The following is a 14,774-nucleotide window of genomic DNA, read 5'->3' as shown; positions in this document are numbered from 1 at the left end:
TATGCATACATGTGGCAAAAGTTGTACAGGTTGTAGAGCCCACATGCATTGATGAGGCTATTGGAAATGTGTGTTGGGAGAAAGCTATGGATGAGGAGATGGATGCACTATATGGAAATGAGACTTGGGATTTAGTGCAATTGCCTAAAGGCAAGAAAGCCATTGGATGCAAGTGGGTGTACAAAGTAACACATAACAGTGATGGAAGCATAAGCAGGTACAAGGCTAGATTGGTAGCCAAAGGATATGCGCAGACATATGGTATTGATTATGAGGAAACTTTCAACCCAGTTGCCAAGATGGCAAGAGTGAGAGTTGTGATAGCGGTGGTTGCGTCAAAACAATGGCCTTTACATCAAATGGATGTAAAAAATACATTATTGCATGGGGATTTGCAGGAAGAGGTGTATATGTTACAGCCACCTGGTTATGAGGATGTGAGTCACCCCGAGCACGTTTGCAGGTTGATGAAAGCCTTGTATGGCTTAAAACAAGCACCAAGGGCATGGTCTGACAAGATTTTTGAATATCTTGTCACTATTGGTTTTCATTTAGCCAATGTAGATTTCTCACTGTATGTGAGACACAATGATAGATTTCTCACTGTATGTGAGACACAATGATAGAGGGGTTGTGCTTGTTGTCATCTATGTAGATGACCTGATCATTACGGGGGACCATGATGCAGAGAACTTTGATGTTAAATTCTTGCTTAGATAGAAGTTTGAGATGAAGGATCTGGGGGAGCTCAGATATTTCTTGGGAATTGATGTGATTAGGTAACCATAGGAATTGAGGTGATTAGGTCACCACATGGTATTGGATTACTGCTGCTGAGACAGTATGGCTTGGACATGTTGTCCAAGTATGGTATGACAGGTTGTAAGCCTATCTCAATGCCATTGGATCAGAATGGCAAGTTGAGTGCAGAGACAGTATGGCTTGGACATGTTGTCCAAGTGTTGTATGACAGGCTGGAAGCCTATCTCGGTGCCATTGGATCAGAATGGCAAGTTGAGTGCAAATTTAGGAGAGATTTTGGAGGATCCTACTATGTATAGGCACATAGTAGGAAGCTTGATCTACATGACGATCACCATGCCAGATTTGAGCTATGCTGTTGGGTGTTGAGATATCGAGCTCTAGTGAGGCGGTGGACACTGATGACCCGCTTGGGGGATAGGCCCCGCACTTACACCACTGGCATGGTTGGTGAGATCTTGGGTGATATGCGGCCAGTGGGATGACAGGCTGTGTGACAGCCACTCTAGAGACTGGCATAGTTATAGCGCCAGCTCATTTAGTCGGGTTCACACTATAGAGAACCCGTGTATGTATTTGGTTGAGTACCTTTCATATTGTGCGTACTCTTATTCTTGTATATGGTGTGTTGAGTGTTGAGTAGAGAAGAAGAAGATTTTCAGCCTCTCACCTTGTGTGTTCTCTATTAGGGTTTTGTGAGTGTGTGTGTGTGCTTGCAAGAGCTCAAGCTCTCCTCCCCCTGCATCTTTTCATGGTATCAGAGCCTGGTTCATGCTAAGGGCTGAGCTGCAAGCAAGAGAACCACAGGAAGCGGTATGAGGGTAAGAGCTTCAACTACTCTTCCCTATTGTGTTGGTGACTACACCCTTGTCGGGAGCTCTACGGGAGGCACCGGCAAACGATCTCCGATTGAGGAGCTTTCTTCGCGGGAGTGAAGCTATAGGGCAACTAACGGACATTTTTGGGCCGAAAACGCGTTTCGGGCGCGTCTGGACCTCCGTTTTTCAGAAAGCAGGCGATTTCAAGCACTGCGGGTAAGTCATCGATTCTCTGCAGAACTCTGTTTTAAGAACTGCAGGAAGACAGATTGACTGTGCAGACACTGTGGGTGCTGCAAAGAGGTCTACAGTTGCCATTGGGTGTATGTATGCACATTGAAGTCACTGGTTGTGACATTTGAGAGTACTACAGTACCGCTGTGCAGGAAATACAGCATTTGTGCAGGAAAAACCAGAGTGCAGGTTCTGGTAAAATTGTGTGTTTGGCAAGATGTCTAATGATGGCATAACACAGATTGTGGGTGAGAAGCTTGACAAGAATAACTTCCATGCTTGGAGGTTCAGGTTGACGAATTTCCTGATGGGAAAAGGCTATTGGGACTACATGGAAGGTGAGCATGAAGAGGCACCGGAGATATCGGACTGCTCTGCAGATGTGAAAGAGTTTAAAGACTGGAACCAAGGAGCCAGGAAGGTTATGTATTGGCTTTCCATTAGTATACAGGACACCATGATTGGGCACATTCAGGATGCCAAGAGGCGTGGGACACCTTGGTAAAGCTTTATGAAACAAATACCAAGGCACGTAAGATACAGTTGAAGAATGAACTTCATACTGTGGAGAAAAAGAGCATGTCTGTGAATGACTATGCGTTGAAGATAAAGGGTATTGTGGAATCCCTTGCATCTATTGGTGTGTCAGTAGATGATGATGACAAGGTGGAAGTCTGTTTACGTGGTCTCGGGCCACAATACAAGGCGTTTAAGACGTCTATTCAGACTCGAGAAAACATTCCCAACTTTATAGATTTGTCTATGCTGATTATCGAAGAGAAGAACTTGGGTGAAGACCAACAGTCTTCACAAAGCAAAAACAGTTCAGAGCAACAGGCCTTCTACACGAGTTCAGGAAGAGGACGAGTTAGAGGAGGCCGTGGACGCGGTCAAGAGGTGGCCGAACAGGTAATCAGAATTATGGTTAGCAGTAGCAGCAACAACAACAGTCCCAGAATCAACAACAACAACAACACGCAGGTGGAAGAGGGAAATTAAGAGGCAGGGGGAGTCAAAGAGGCCGTGGAAATTGGCAAAGGCAATATAATGATGCACGTGAATGCTATTATTGTGGTAAGCTTGGACATGTGCAGTCAGAATGTTATAAGAAGCAGGCTGACATGCAAAATGGGAAAGTGCAGCAAAACAACTATGCATCCTCAAGCAGAAATAATGAGGATAATGAGAGGTTGTTTGTTATGCAGCATGTCGTGAATGCCATGTCTGAAAATGTTCATGCAGCACAAAAAGATAATGTATGGTATGTGGATTCATGCGCTTCGAACCACATGACGAGTCATGGGGAGTGGTTCAAGGAGATGAAAAACCCGGAAAGACCAGGTTTTGTGGAAACAGGGGATGACACTGCTCATCCAATTGCCCACGTTGGAGATGTGCCATTGTCTATGCAGGATGGCAAAGTGAAGTACCTTGTAGATGTACTTCATGTACCGAACATAACAAAGAATCTGGTTTCAGTTGGCCAGATGATTGAGCAGGGTTTGCAGGTTCGGTTTAACCCTGATGGGTGTTATGTTGAAGATTTTAAAGACAAGTGCAGGTTGGTTGCAAAAGGCAACAGAGTGGGCAGAATGTTTACATTGAATGTAGACATGCCTGAAATGAGTGCTGTGATGTTTGCAAATGGTTCAGGAGTTGTTGCAGACACAGACATATGGCATAAAAGAATTGGACATGTAAATGTGCAGAGTTTGAAGTCTATGCAGACAAAAGGAATTGTGACAGGGCTACCAAAATTTAAAGTGGACGGTATGCATAAAATCTGTGAAGCATGCCAATTTGGGAAGCAAACAAAGCATGTGTTTCCACGTAACAGATATGTGAGCAGAAATGCACTAGATGTTGTGCATTCAGATGTATGGGGTCCTACGAAGACCATATCTATGGGAGGCTGCAGGTATTATGTGACTTTCATTGATGACCACACAAGGAAAGTGTGGGTATATTTCATGAAAGAGAAGAGTGAGGTGTTCACTCACTTTCAGAACTTCAGAGTTTTGGTTGAAAAGCAAACAGGGAAATATATAAAGTGCCTAAGGTCAGATGGAGGGGGAGAGTACTTCTCCAATGAGTTCTCTGAATATTTGAAGAAGAATGGTATTCGGAGACAGTATACATGCAGATACACTCCGCAGCAAAATGGAGTTGCTGAGCGGAAAAACAGGCACATTGCTGAGATTGCGCGAGCATTGATGGAAGAGAAGAATATGCCGCATTGCTATTGGGCTGAGGCTGTTTCTACAGCAGTATACATCATGAACAGGACTCCAACTGCAGCCATACATGATGTAACTCCAGAGGAGAGGTTTACTGGCAGAAAACCAGATTTGTCTCATCTGAAAGTCTTTGGATGCATTGCATATGTGCATATGCCAGATGAGCTGAGAACTAAGCTGGATCCGAAAGCTGAAAAATGTGTGTTTATTGGATATTCCCTTGAGCAAAAGGGATACATGTGTTATAACCCTGCTACACGTGAGTTGAGGGTAAGCAGGGATGTTGTCTTTGATGAGATGAGTAGTTGGTATGCTGCTGAAAAAGAAGCTGTTGGGGCTGATGTGAGTGGAAGTGTGGTTGCACAGAATGCAGGTCAGCAATCACAGTCTTTGAGTGGACCAGGAGAGTCCTCATCTAGTGGGTCTATTGATAGACCATGGAGTGGTAGGCTACGTCATAATACCAGCCCTGCAAATGTGATTAGTACATCACGTAAAGGAAAAGAGAAAGTGGTTGAGCCCCTTGGTATGCCTAACATTTCTGCAGGGCATTCTCATGTTGATGGAGAATCTAGTGGCTCAGATATGAGCCTTGATGAGGAGCTTGGGATCCCAGCTATGAGAACACCTGGTGTAAATAAGGCTATGGAAGCCATGAATGAGAAGCTGCGAAGATCTGGGAGAGTGAGAAATCCTGTGCAGAGATTTACCTATGATGGTTATGTGGCACATCACTATGCATATATGGCAAAGGTTGTGCAGGTTGTTGAGCCCACATGCATTGATGAGGCTGTTGGAAATGTGTGTTGGGAGAAAGCTATGGATGAGGAGATGGATGCACTATATGGAAATGAAACTTGGGACTTAGTGCAATTGCCTGAAGGCAAGAAAGCCATTGGATGCAAGTGGGTGTACAAAGTTAAACATAACAGTGATGGAAGCATAAACAGGTACAAGGCTAGATTGGTAGCCAAAGGGTATGCGCAGACATATGGCATTGATTATGAAGAAACTTTCAGCCCAGTTGCCAAGATGGCAATGGTGAGAGTTGTGATAGCAGTGGTGGCTGCGTCAAAGCAATGGTCTTTACATCAAATGGATGTAAAGAATGCATTCTTGCATGGGGATTTGCAAGAAGAGGTGTATATGTTGCAGCCACCTGCTGGTTATGAGGATGTGGGTCACCCCGAGCATGTTTGCAGGTTGAAGAAAGCCTTGTATGGCTTAAAACAAGCACCAAGAGCATGGTCTGACAAGATTTCTGAATATCTTGTCACTATTGGCTTTCATGTAGCCAATGCAGATTTCTCATTGTATGTGAGACATGGTGATAGAGGAGTTGTGCTTGTTGTCATCTATGTAGATGACTTGATCATTACGGGGGACCATGATGCAGAGATCTTTGATGTAAAGATCTTGCTTAGACAGAAGTTTGAGATGAAGGATCTGGGGGAGCTCAGATATTTCTTGGGCATTGAGGTGATTAGGTCACCACATGGTATTGGATTACTGCAGAGACAGTATGGCTTGGACATGTTGTCCAAGTATGGTATGATAGGTTGTAAGCCTATTTCTGTGCCATTGGATCAGAATGGCAAGTTGAGTGCAGATTCAGGAGAGATCTTGGAGGATCCTACTATGTACAGGAGCATAGTAGGAAGTTTGATCTACATGACAATCACCAGACCAGATTTGAGCTATGCTGTTGGGTTGGTGAGTCAGTTTATGCAGGTTCCACGGAAACCGCATTTGGATGCAGTGAGACGCATACTGAGGTATGTGAAGTCTACTTTGCATTGTGGACTATTCTATGAGACTGGGATAGAGATATGTGTACATGGGTACACAGATGCTGATTGGGCTGGTAGTATCTCAGATAGAAGATCTACCAGTGGATTCATGTTTTCTTTGGGGAGTGCTGCTGTGACTTGGAGCAGCAAGAAGCAGCCTACGGTTGCTCTATCGAGTACAGAGGTCGAGTACAGAGGAGCTGCTATGGCAGCATGTGAGGTAGCTTGGTTGAGAAAGCTACTTGCAGATTTGGGTCTATCAGTGGTGGATAAACAAGTTGTCATTTTCTGTGACAACATTAGCAGTATACAGTTGGCCAGGAACCCACCAGTCTTTCATGCTCGTACGAAGCACATAGAGGTCCACTACCACTTCGTTAGAGAGAAGGTCTTGGCAGGAGACCTTGACCTTGTTTATGTCAGCACAGAGGATCAGGTAGCTGACATCTTCACCAAAGCATTGGGTACAGAGAAGCTCCGCAGATTCAGGGCTTCGCTTGGTGTACATGAGATGGATTTGAGCTCGAGGGGGAGTGTTGAGATATCGAGCTCTAGTGAGGCGGTGGACACTGATGACCCGCCTGGGGGATAGGCCCCGCACTTACACCACTGGCATGGTTGGTGAGATCTTGGGTGATATGCGGCCAGTGGGATGACAGGCTGTGTGACAGCCACTCTAGAGACTGGCATAGTTATAGCGCCAGCTCATTTAGTCGGGTTCACACTATAGAGAACCTGTGTATGTATTTGGTTGAGTACCTTTCATATTGTGCGTACTCTTATTCTTGTATATGGTGTGTTGAGTGTTGAGTAGAGAAGAAGAAGATTTTCAGCCTCTCACCTTGTGTGTTCTCTATTAGGGTTTTGTGAGTGTGTGTGTGTGTGCTTGCAAGAGCTCAAGCTCTCCTCCCCCCTGCATCTTTTCATTGGGTTGGTGAGTCAGTTTATGAGGTTCCTCGGAAGCCGCATTTGGATGCATTGAGACGCATACTGACGTATGTGAGGTCTACTTTGCATTGTGGACTATTTTATGAAACTGGGACAGAGATATGTGTACATGGGTACACAGATGCTGATTGGGCTGGTAGTATCTCAGATAAGAGATCCACTAGTGGCTTCATGTTTTCTTTGGGGAGTGCTGCTGTGACTTGGAGCAATAAGAAGCAGCCTACGGTTGCTCCATCCAGTACCAGAGGCCGAGTACATGCCGAGTAGAGAGGTGCTGCTATGGCAGCATGTGAGGTAGCTTGGTTGAGAAAGCTACTTGTAGATTTGGGTCTATCAGTGGATAGACAAGTTATCATTTTCTGTGATAACATTAGCAGTATACGGTTGGCCAGGAACCCAGTTTTTCATGCTCGCACGAAGCATATAGAGGTCCACTACCATTTTGTCAGAGAGAAGGTTTTGGCAGGAGACGTTGACCTTGTTTATGTCAGCACACAGGATCAAGTCGCTGTCATCTTCAGCAAAGCATTGGGTACAGAGAAGCTCCGCACATTCAGGGCTTCGCTTGGGGTACATGAGATGGAGTTGAGCTCGAGGGGGAGTGTTGAGATATCGAGCTCATCTAGTGAGGCGGTGGACACTGATGACCCGCCTGGGGGATAGGCCCCACACTTACACCATTGACATGGTTGGTGAGATCATGGGTGATATGCGGCCAGTGGGATGACTGGCTATGTGACAACCATTCTAGAGACTGGCATAGTTATAGCACCAGCTCATTTAGTTGGGTTCACACTATAGAGAACCCTAGTATGTATGTATTTGGTTGAGTACCTTGTCATATAGTGTGTACTCTTATCTTTGTATATGGTGTGTTGAGTGTTGTGTGAAAAAGAAGAAGATTTTTAGCCTCCCACCTTGTGTGTTCTCTTTTAGGATTTTGTGAGTGTGTGTGTGTGCTTGGAAGAGCTCAAGCTCTCTTCTCCCCTGCATCTTTTCATCTTTCACATACACATCCACATCCATTGTGGCGTAAGACGGTCCTTTAAGAAACAGAGTTTCTAAGCAAGTTTTCAGTTTGATTTTCTTTTAAATATACAAGAGTATTTCTTGAATCAGTATCCCCAAAACTCCTTGATCGAAATTCTGAATTTTATACCAGATTTCCTCGAATTCTATAACCTTGATCCACTGATCAATTCGAAGGGTCTCAAACTTAGTTTCAAATTTGGCGAGAGTTTTGAGTGTATTTTTTTAAACTGGTCACACCTTCTTTCCTCAAAACTGACGAAAGAGTTTGGTCTTGGTCATAATCTGATTCAAGGTTTGAGTCGAATAAGATTTTTCCTGAACTATCTTTCTCGAAAAGGTTTGATAATTGAGTTACTATTTAACTGAATTTCTTTCTTTGAATATTCACTTAACTGATTTCTAAATTAGTTACGAATTCCAATGAGGAATAAATTAATCATTTATCTGAATATTTCGATCTCGATAGATTTCTTGAATTTTCTTTTTACAGTCCGTGTGAATGTAAAACGATAGGAATTTCTCTCTTAGAGTATTTATTTATTCATTTATCAAATACTCGTAGAATTTAAACATAGAATTTAAGAGAATTCTAATCTTGATATGAAAATTCTTTATGCATCTATTTATGCATAAAATCAACTTCAATGGGAATAACAGCTTTATAAAAAAATCCTTTTATGCATCTATTTATGCATAAAATCAAATTTGATAGGAATAACACTTCTAAAATAAAAGAATTTCTTTATGCATCTATTTATGCATAAAAATCAATTTTTATAAGAATAATGCTTTTATAATAAAAAAATTTCTTTATGCATCTTTCTATGCATAATAATCTATTTTAATAAGAATAACACTTTTGTAATTAAAAAATTTCCTTTATGCATCTTTCTATGCATAAAAATCAAATTTAATAAGAGTAACACTTTTATAATAAAAAAATTTCTTTATGCATCTTTCTATGCATAAAAATCAAATTTAATAAGAATATCAGTGATATCCATGCATATTCATAGGTAAATATGTACATGGAGTAATTAGAATATTTCTTTTAGATGCAAAAATGGTGGGAATTACTCTTTTGGAATAACATAAACAAAAACTTTCTTTTTCACAAAATTTTGGAAAATTTTTCCATAACCTCCTTTGTATTGCTGACCATTTCTCATTTTTATCTTTCTATAATTAACCCAATTTATATTTATGGAACTCTAATCTATACAATTTTCTAAATTCAAGAGAGTAAACAATAAGAAGAGTTTGATTAGTCACTTAGTTAATCTTTCTAGGATTAAGAAAGGTTGGAATATAAAGAAGAGAAGGGGGTGGCCTTTTCATCAAAGGCATAGTATTTGAATTTAATTCAATCATCTGCAATTCATAGAAATCAAGAAAACCATAGATTTTTCATCAAAGGCATAGTATTTGAATTTAATTCAATCATCTGCAATTCATAGAAATCAAGAAAACCATAGATTTTTCATTAAAATTCATAAACAAAGTAAGAAAAATAGCTTACATGGAGCTCGTAAGCTCTCCTTTGGCTTGAGGGATTGAAGGTTCTACTCTTGTTTGAAGCAAGAGTGGCCACCAATTCACTTTGGAGAGGATTAGGCTAAAAACAATTGAATTATTAAAAAATTCAATGTAGATGGCTCAGGACAGGAGTAGAGTAACATTGCATAAAACACCATTAAGCTTTTACAAGGGGGAGGCTTCTATTTATAGGAAAAAGTGAGCCTCTAACTAAGCAAACTGATTCTAGAATTTTCCAGATCAGTTTGCTCAATTTTGACCATTTTTGAGTCAGTTCAGCTTACCTTTTGGATCTAGTTGAAACAGGAGAGAGGAGAGATAAAAATATCTCATTATTTTTTAGTTTAAAACTCATCTACACATGTGAAATACGCGCCTCCTTGAAGAGCCCCCTTCTCCTTACCAAGGTGTCAAAAATGTATCATTATATCCAAAATATCTCATTTTTTTAGTAATATTCATAGTTTTTAACTAATAAACCTTGTACTCAGTTAACTCTTCATCTTATGTGAGCATTTACTCATTTTTGGGTTTTTTTTTATTCTTTGGATTTATCTCATCCCAACACTTCGATTAATCTTATTGGTCCATAGGAACCTTAATTGGACCATAATCCAAAAATTTTTAAAAATCTGGACCCTTAGGCTAAGGTCCTTTTTACCTATTTTCAATTAATTTCAATTGTACATTGGAAAGTTCTTTTTGAATTTCTATTTCAAGGGAGACCATTTTAGACACTAGGAGGATTTTTATATCCAAAAATATCTCAATTTTGAATTACCTCCCTCTAGACATTTTCTCTCTCCAGGGTAAAATGGGATCTTTCTTTTATTTCAGAGAGGGGAATAATTATAAGGTCAGAAGGAAAGGTTCTTACACCTGTACACGTCAAAAGTTGGAGGGAGGAATCTTACAGCAGCACTCACTTGAGGCATATTTACATTCAATGTAAACATTTTGCCCACTCTGTTGCCTTTTGCAACCAACTTGCACTTATCTTTAAAGTCTTCTACATAACATCCATCCAGGTTAAACCGGACCTACAAACCCTGCTCAATCATCTAGCCAATAGAAACCAGATTCTTTATAATATATAGAACATGAAGTACATCTACAAGGTACTTCACCTTACCATCCTACATAGACAGTAGCACATCTCCAACGTGGGCAATCGGATGAGCAGTGTTATTCCCTGTTTAAACAAAATTTGGTCTTTCAAGACTCTTCATTTCCTTAAACTACTCACCATGACTTGTCATGTGGTTCGAAGCACCTTAAGCAACATACCATACATCATCCTCACATGTTGCTACATCATTTCTAGACACAGCATTAACCACATGTTGCATAACAAACAACCTCTCACTATCCTCATTATTTCTGCTAGAGGATGCATAGTTGTTTTGCTACACTTTTCTATTTCGCATGTCACTCTGCTTCTTATATCAATCTCTCTACACATGTCCAGGCTTACCACAGTAAAAATAGCCTCATGTATCATTATGTTTCCTTTTCCAATTACCACGAGCTCTTTGACTCCCCCTGCCTCTAAACTGACCTCTTCCTCCTGTGTATTATTGTTGCGAATCCTCGGACTATTGTTGCTGACCATAATTCTGATTACCTATTCGGCTACCACCTTGGCCACGTCCACAACCTCCTCTACCTCATCCTCTACCTGCACTTGTGTAGAAGGCCTGCTGCTCTAAACTATTTTTGTTTTGTGAAGATTGTTGATCTTCACCCAAATTCTTATCTTCAATGATTAGCATTGACACCAAATCTGTGAAGTTGGGAATGTTCTCCTAAGTTTGAATAGACGTCTTGAACGCCTTATATTGTGACTCGAGACCACGTAGACACACTTCCATCTTATCATCATCATCAAGAAACACCAATCAATGCAAGGGATTCCACAATGTCCTTGATCTTCAAGGCATAATCAAACCCTAAAAGAGAACACACAACATGAGAGGCTGACAATGTTCTTCTTCTTCTTCACACAACACTCAACACACGATATATAACACTCAACACACCATATACAAAGATAAAGGTACACAATATGAAAATGTACTCAACCAAATACATACTAGGGTTCTCTATAGTGTGAACCCAACTAAATGAGCTGGTGCTATAACTATGCCAGTCTCTAGAATGGCTCTCACACACAACCTGTCATCCCACTGGCGGGTCATCAGTGTCCACCGCCTCACTAGATGAGCTCGATATCTCAACACTCCCCCCTCGAGCTCATCTCCATCTCATGTACACCAAGCAAAGCCCTGAATCTGCGGAGCTTCTCTGTACCCAATGCTTTGGTGAAGATGTCAGCTGAAAAGATGCAGGGGAGAAGAAAACTTCAACTCTTGCAAGCACACACACACTCACAAAACCCTAATAGAGAACACACAAGGTAAGAGGCTGAAATCTTCTTCTTTGCTCTCAACACTCAACACACCATATACAAAGATAAGAGTACACAACATATGAAAGGTAAACCAAATACATACTAGGGTTCTCTATAGTGTGAACCCAACTAAATGAGCTGGCGCTATAACTATGCCAGTCTCTAAGCCTGTCATCCCACTGGCCACATATCACCCATGATCTCATCAACCATGCCAGTGGTGTAAGTGTGGGGCCTATCCCCCATGCGGGTCATCAGTGTCCACCGCCTCACTAGATGAGCTCAATATCTCAACACTCCCCCTCGAGCTCAACTCCATCTCATGTACACAAAGCGAAGCCCTGAATCTGTGGAGCTTCTTTGTACCCAATGCTTTGGTGAAGATGTCACCTACCTGATCCTGTGTGGCTGACTTAAACAACGTCAACATCTCCTTCCAAGACCTTCTCTCTGACAAAATGGTAGTGGACCTCAACAATAGCATAGCTCAAATCTAGCCTAGTGATCGTCATGTAGATCAAGCTTCCTACTATGCACCTATACAAAGTAGGATCCTCCAAAATCTCTCCTGAATCTGCACTCAACTTGCCATTCTGATCCAATGGCACTGAGACAGGCTTATAGCCTCTCATACCATACTTGGACAACATGTCCAAGCCATACTATCTCTGCAGTACTCCAATACCATGTGGTGACCTAATCACCTCAATGCCCAAGAAATATCTGAGCTCCCCCAGATCCTTCATCTCAAACTTCTATCTAAGCAAGATCTTTACATCAAAGATCTCTGCATCATGGTCCCCCGTAATGATCAAGTCATCTACATAGATGACAACAAGCAAAACCCCTCTATGACTGTGTCTCACATATAGCGAGAAATCTACATTGGCTACATGAAAGCCAATAGCGACAAGATATTTAGAAATCTTGTCAGACCATGCTCTTGGTGCTTGTTTTAAGCCATACAAGGCTTTCTTCAACCTGCAAACATGTTGGGGGTGACTCACATCCTCAAAACCAGGTGGCTACAACATATACACTTCTTCCTTCAAATCCCCATGCAAGAATGCATTCTTTACATCCATCTGCTGATGTAAAGACCATTGCTTTGATGCAGCCACTACTATCACAACTCTCACTGTTGCCATCTTGGCAACTGGGCTGAAAGTTTCCTCATAATCAATGCCATATGTCTACGCATATCCTTTGGCTACCAATCTAGCCTTGTATCTGCTTATGCTTCCATCACTGTTATATTTTACTTTTTACACCCACTTGCATCCAATGGCTTTCTTTCCCTCGGGCAATTGCACTAAATCCCAAGTCTCATTTCCATATAGTGCATTCATCTCCTCATCCATAGCTTTCTCCCAACACACATTTCCAACAGCTTCATCAATGCATGTGGGCTCTACAACCTGCACAACCTTTGCCATGTATGCATAGTGATGTGCCACATAACCATCATAGGTAAACCTCTGCACAGGATTCTTCACTCTCTCAGATCTTCGCAGCTTTTCATTCATGGCTTCCATAGCCTTCTTTACAATAGGTGTTCTCATAGTAGCTGGGATCCCAAGATCCTCATCAAGGCTCATCTCTGAGCCACTAGACTCTCCACCATCAACATGAGAATGCCCTGCAAAAATGTCAGGCATACTAAGGGGCTCAACCATTTTCTCTTTGCCTTTATGTGATGTACTAATCATATTTGCAGGACTGGTATTATGACATAGCCTGCCACTCCATGGTCTATCAACTGAACCACTAGATAAGGACTCTCCTGATCCACTCAAAGACTGTGATTGCTGACTTGCATTATGTGCAACCACATTTCCACTCACATCAGCCCCAACAGCTTCTTTTTCAGCAGCATACCAACTGCTCATCTCATCAAAAACAACATCCCTGCTTACCCTCAACTAACGTGTAACAGGGTTATAACACCTGTATCCCTTTTGCTCAAGGGAATATCCAATAAACACACATTTTTCAACTTTTGGATCCAGCTTAGTTCTCAGCTCATTTGGCACATGCACATATGCAATGCATCCAAAAACTTTTAGATGAGACAAATCAGGTTTTCTGCCAGTAAACCTCTAGAGTTACATCATGTATGGCTACAGTTGGAGTCCTATTCATGATGTAAACTGCTGTAGAAATAGACTCAGCCCAATAGCTATGCGGCATATTCTTCTCTTCCATCAATGCTCGCGCAATCTCAGCAATGTGCATGTTTTTCCGCTCAGCAACTCCATTTTGCTGCGGAGTGTATCTGCATGTAAATTGTCTCCGAATACCATTTTTCTTCAAAAATTCAGAGAACTCATTGGAGGTACTCTCCCCCTCCATCTCACCTTAGGCACTTTACATATTTCCCTGTTTGCTTTTCAACCATAACTCTAAAATTCTGAAAGTGAGTGAACACCTCACCCTTCTCCTTCATGAAGTATACCCACACTTTCCTTGTGTGGTCATCAATAAATGTCACATAATACCTGTAGCCTCCCATAGACATGGTCTTCATAGGACCCCATACATCTGAATGCACAACATCTAGTGCATTTTTGCTCACATATCTGTTACGTGGAAATACATGATTTGTTTACTTTCCAAATTAGCATGCTTCACATATTTTCTGCATACCTTCAACTTTAAATTTTGGCAGCCCTGTCACAATTCCTTTAGTCTGCATAGACTTCATTCTCTGCACATTCACATGTCCAATTCTTTTATGCCAAATGTTATCTATGTCTGCAACAATTCCTGAACCATTTGCAAACATCGCAGCACTCACTTCAGGCATGTTTACATTCAATGTAAACATTTTGCCCACTCTGTTGCTATTTGCAACCAACCTACACTTGTCTTTTAAGTCTTCAACATAACAACCCCATCAAGGTTAAACCGAACCTGCAACAAACCCTGCTCAATCATCTGGCCAGCTGAAACTAGATTTTTTGTTATGTTTGGAACATGAAGTACATCTGCAAGGTACTTCACTTTG

Source organism: Cibotium barometz, chromosome 58 (assembly GCF_041138505.1).
Source record: "Cibotium barometz isolate CiBa-2024 chromosome 58, ASM4113850v1, whole genome shotgun sequence".
Taxonomy (NCBI): Eukaryota; Viridiplantae; Streptophyta; class Polypodiopsida; order Cyatheales; family Cibotiaceae; genus Cibotium; species Cibotium barometz.
This window is presented reverse-complemented; position numbering follows the sequence as displayed.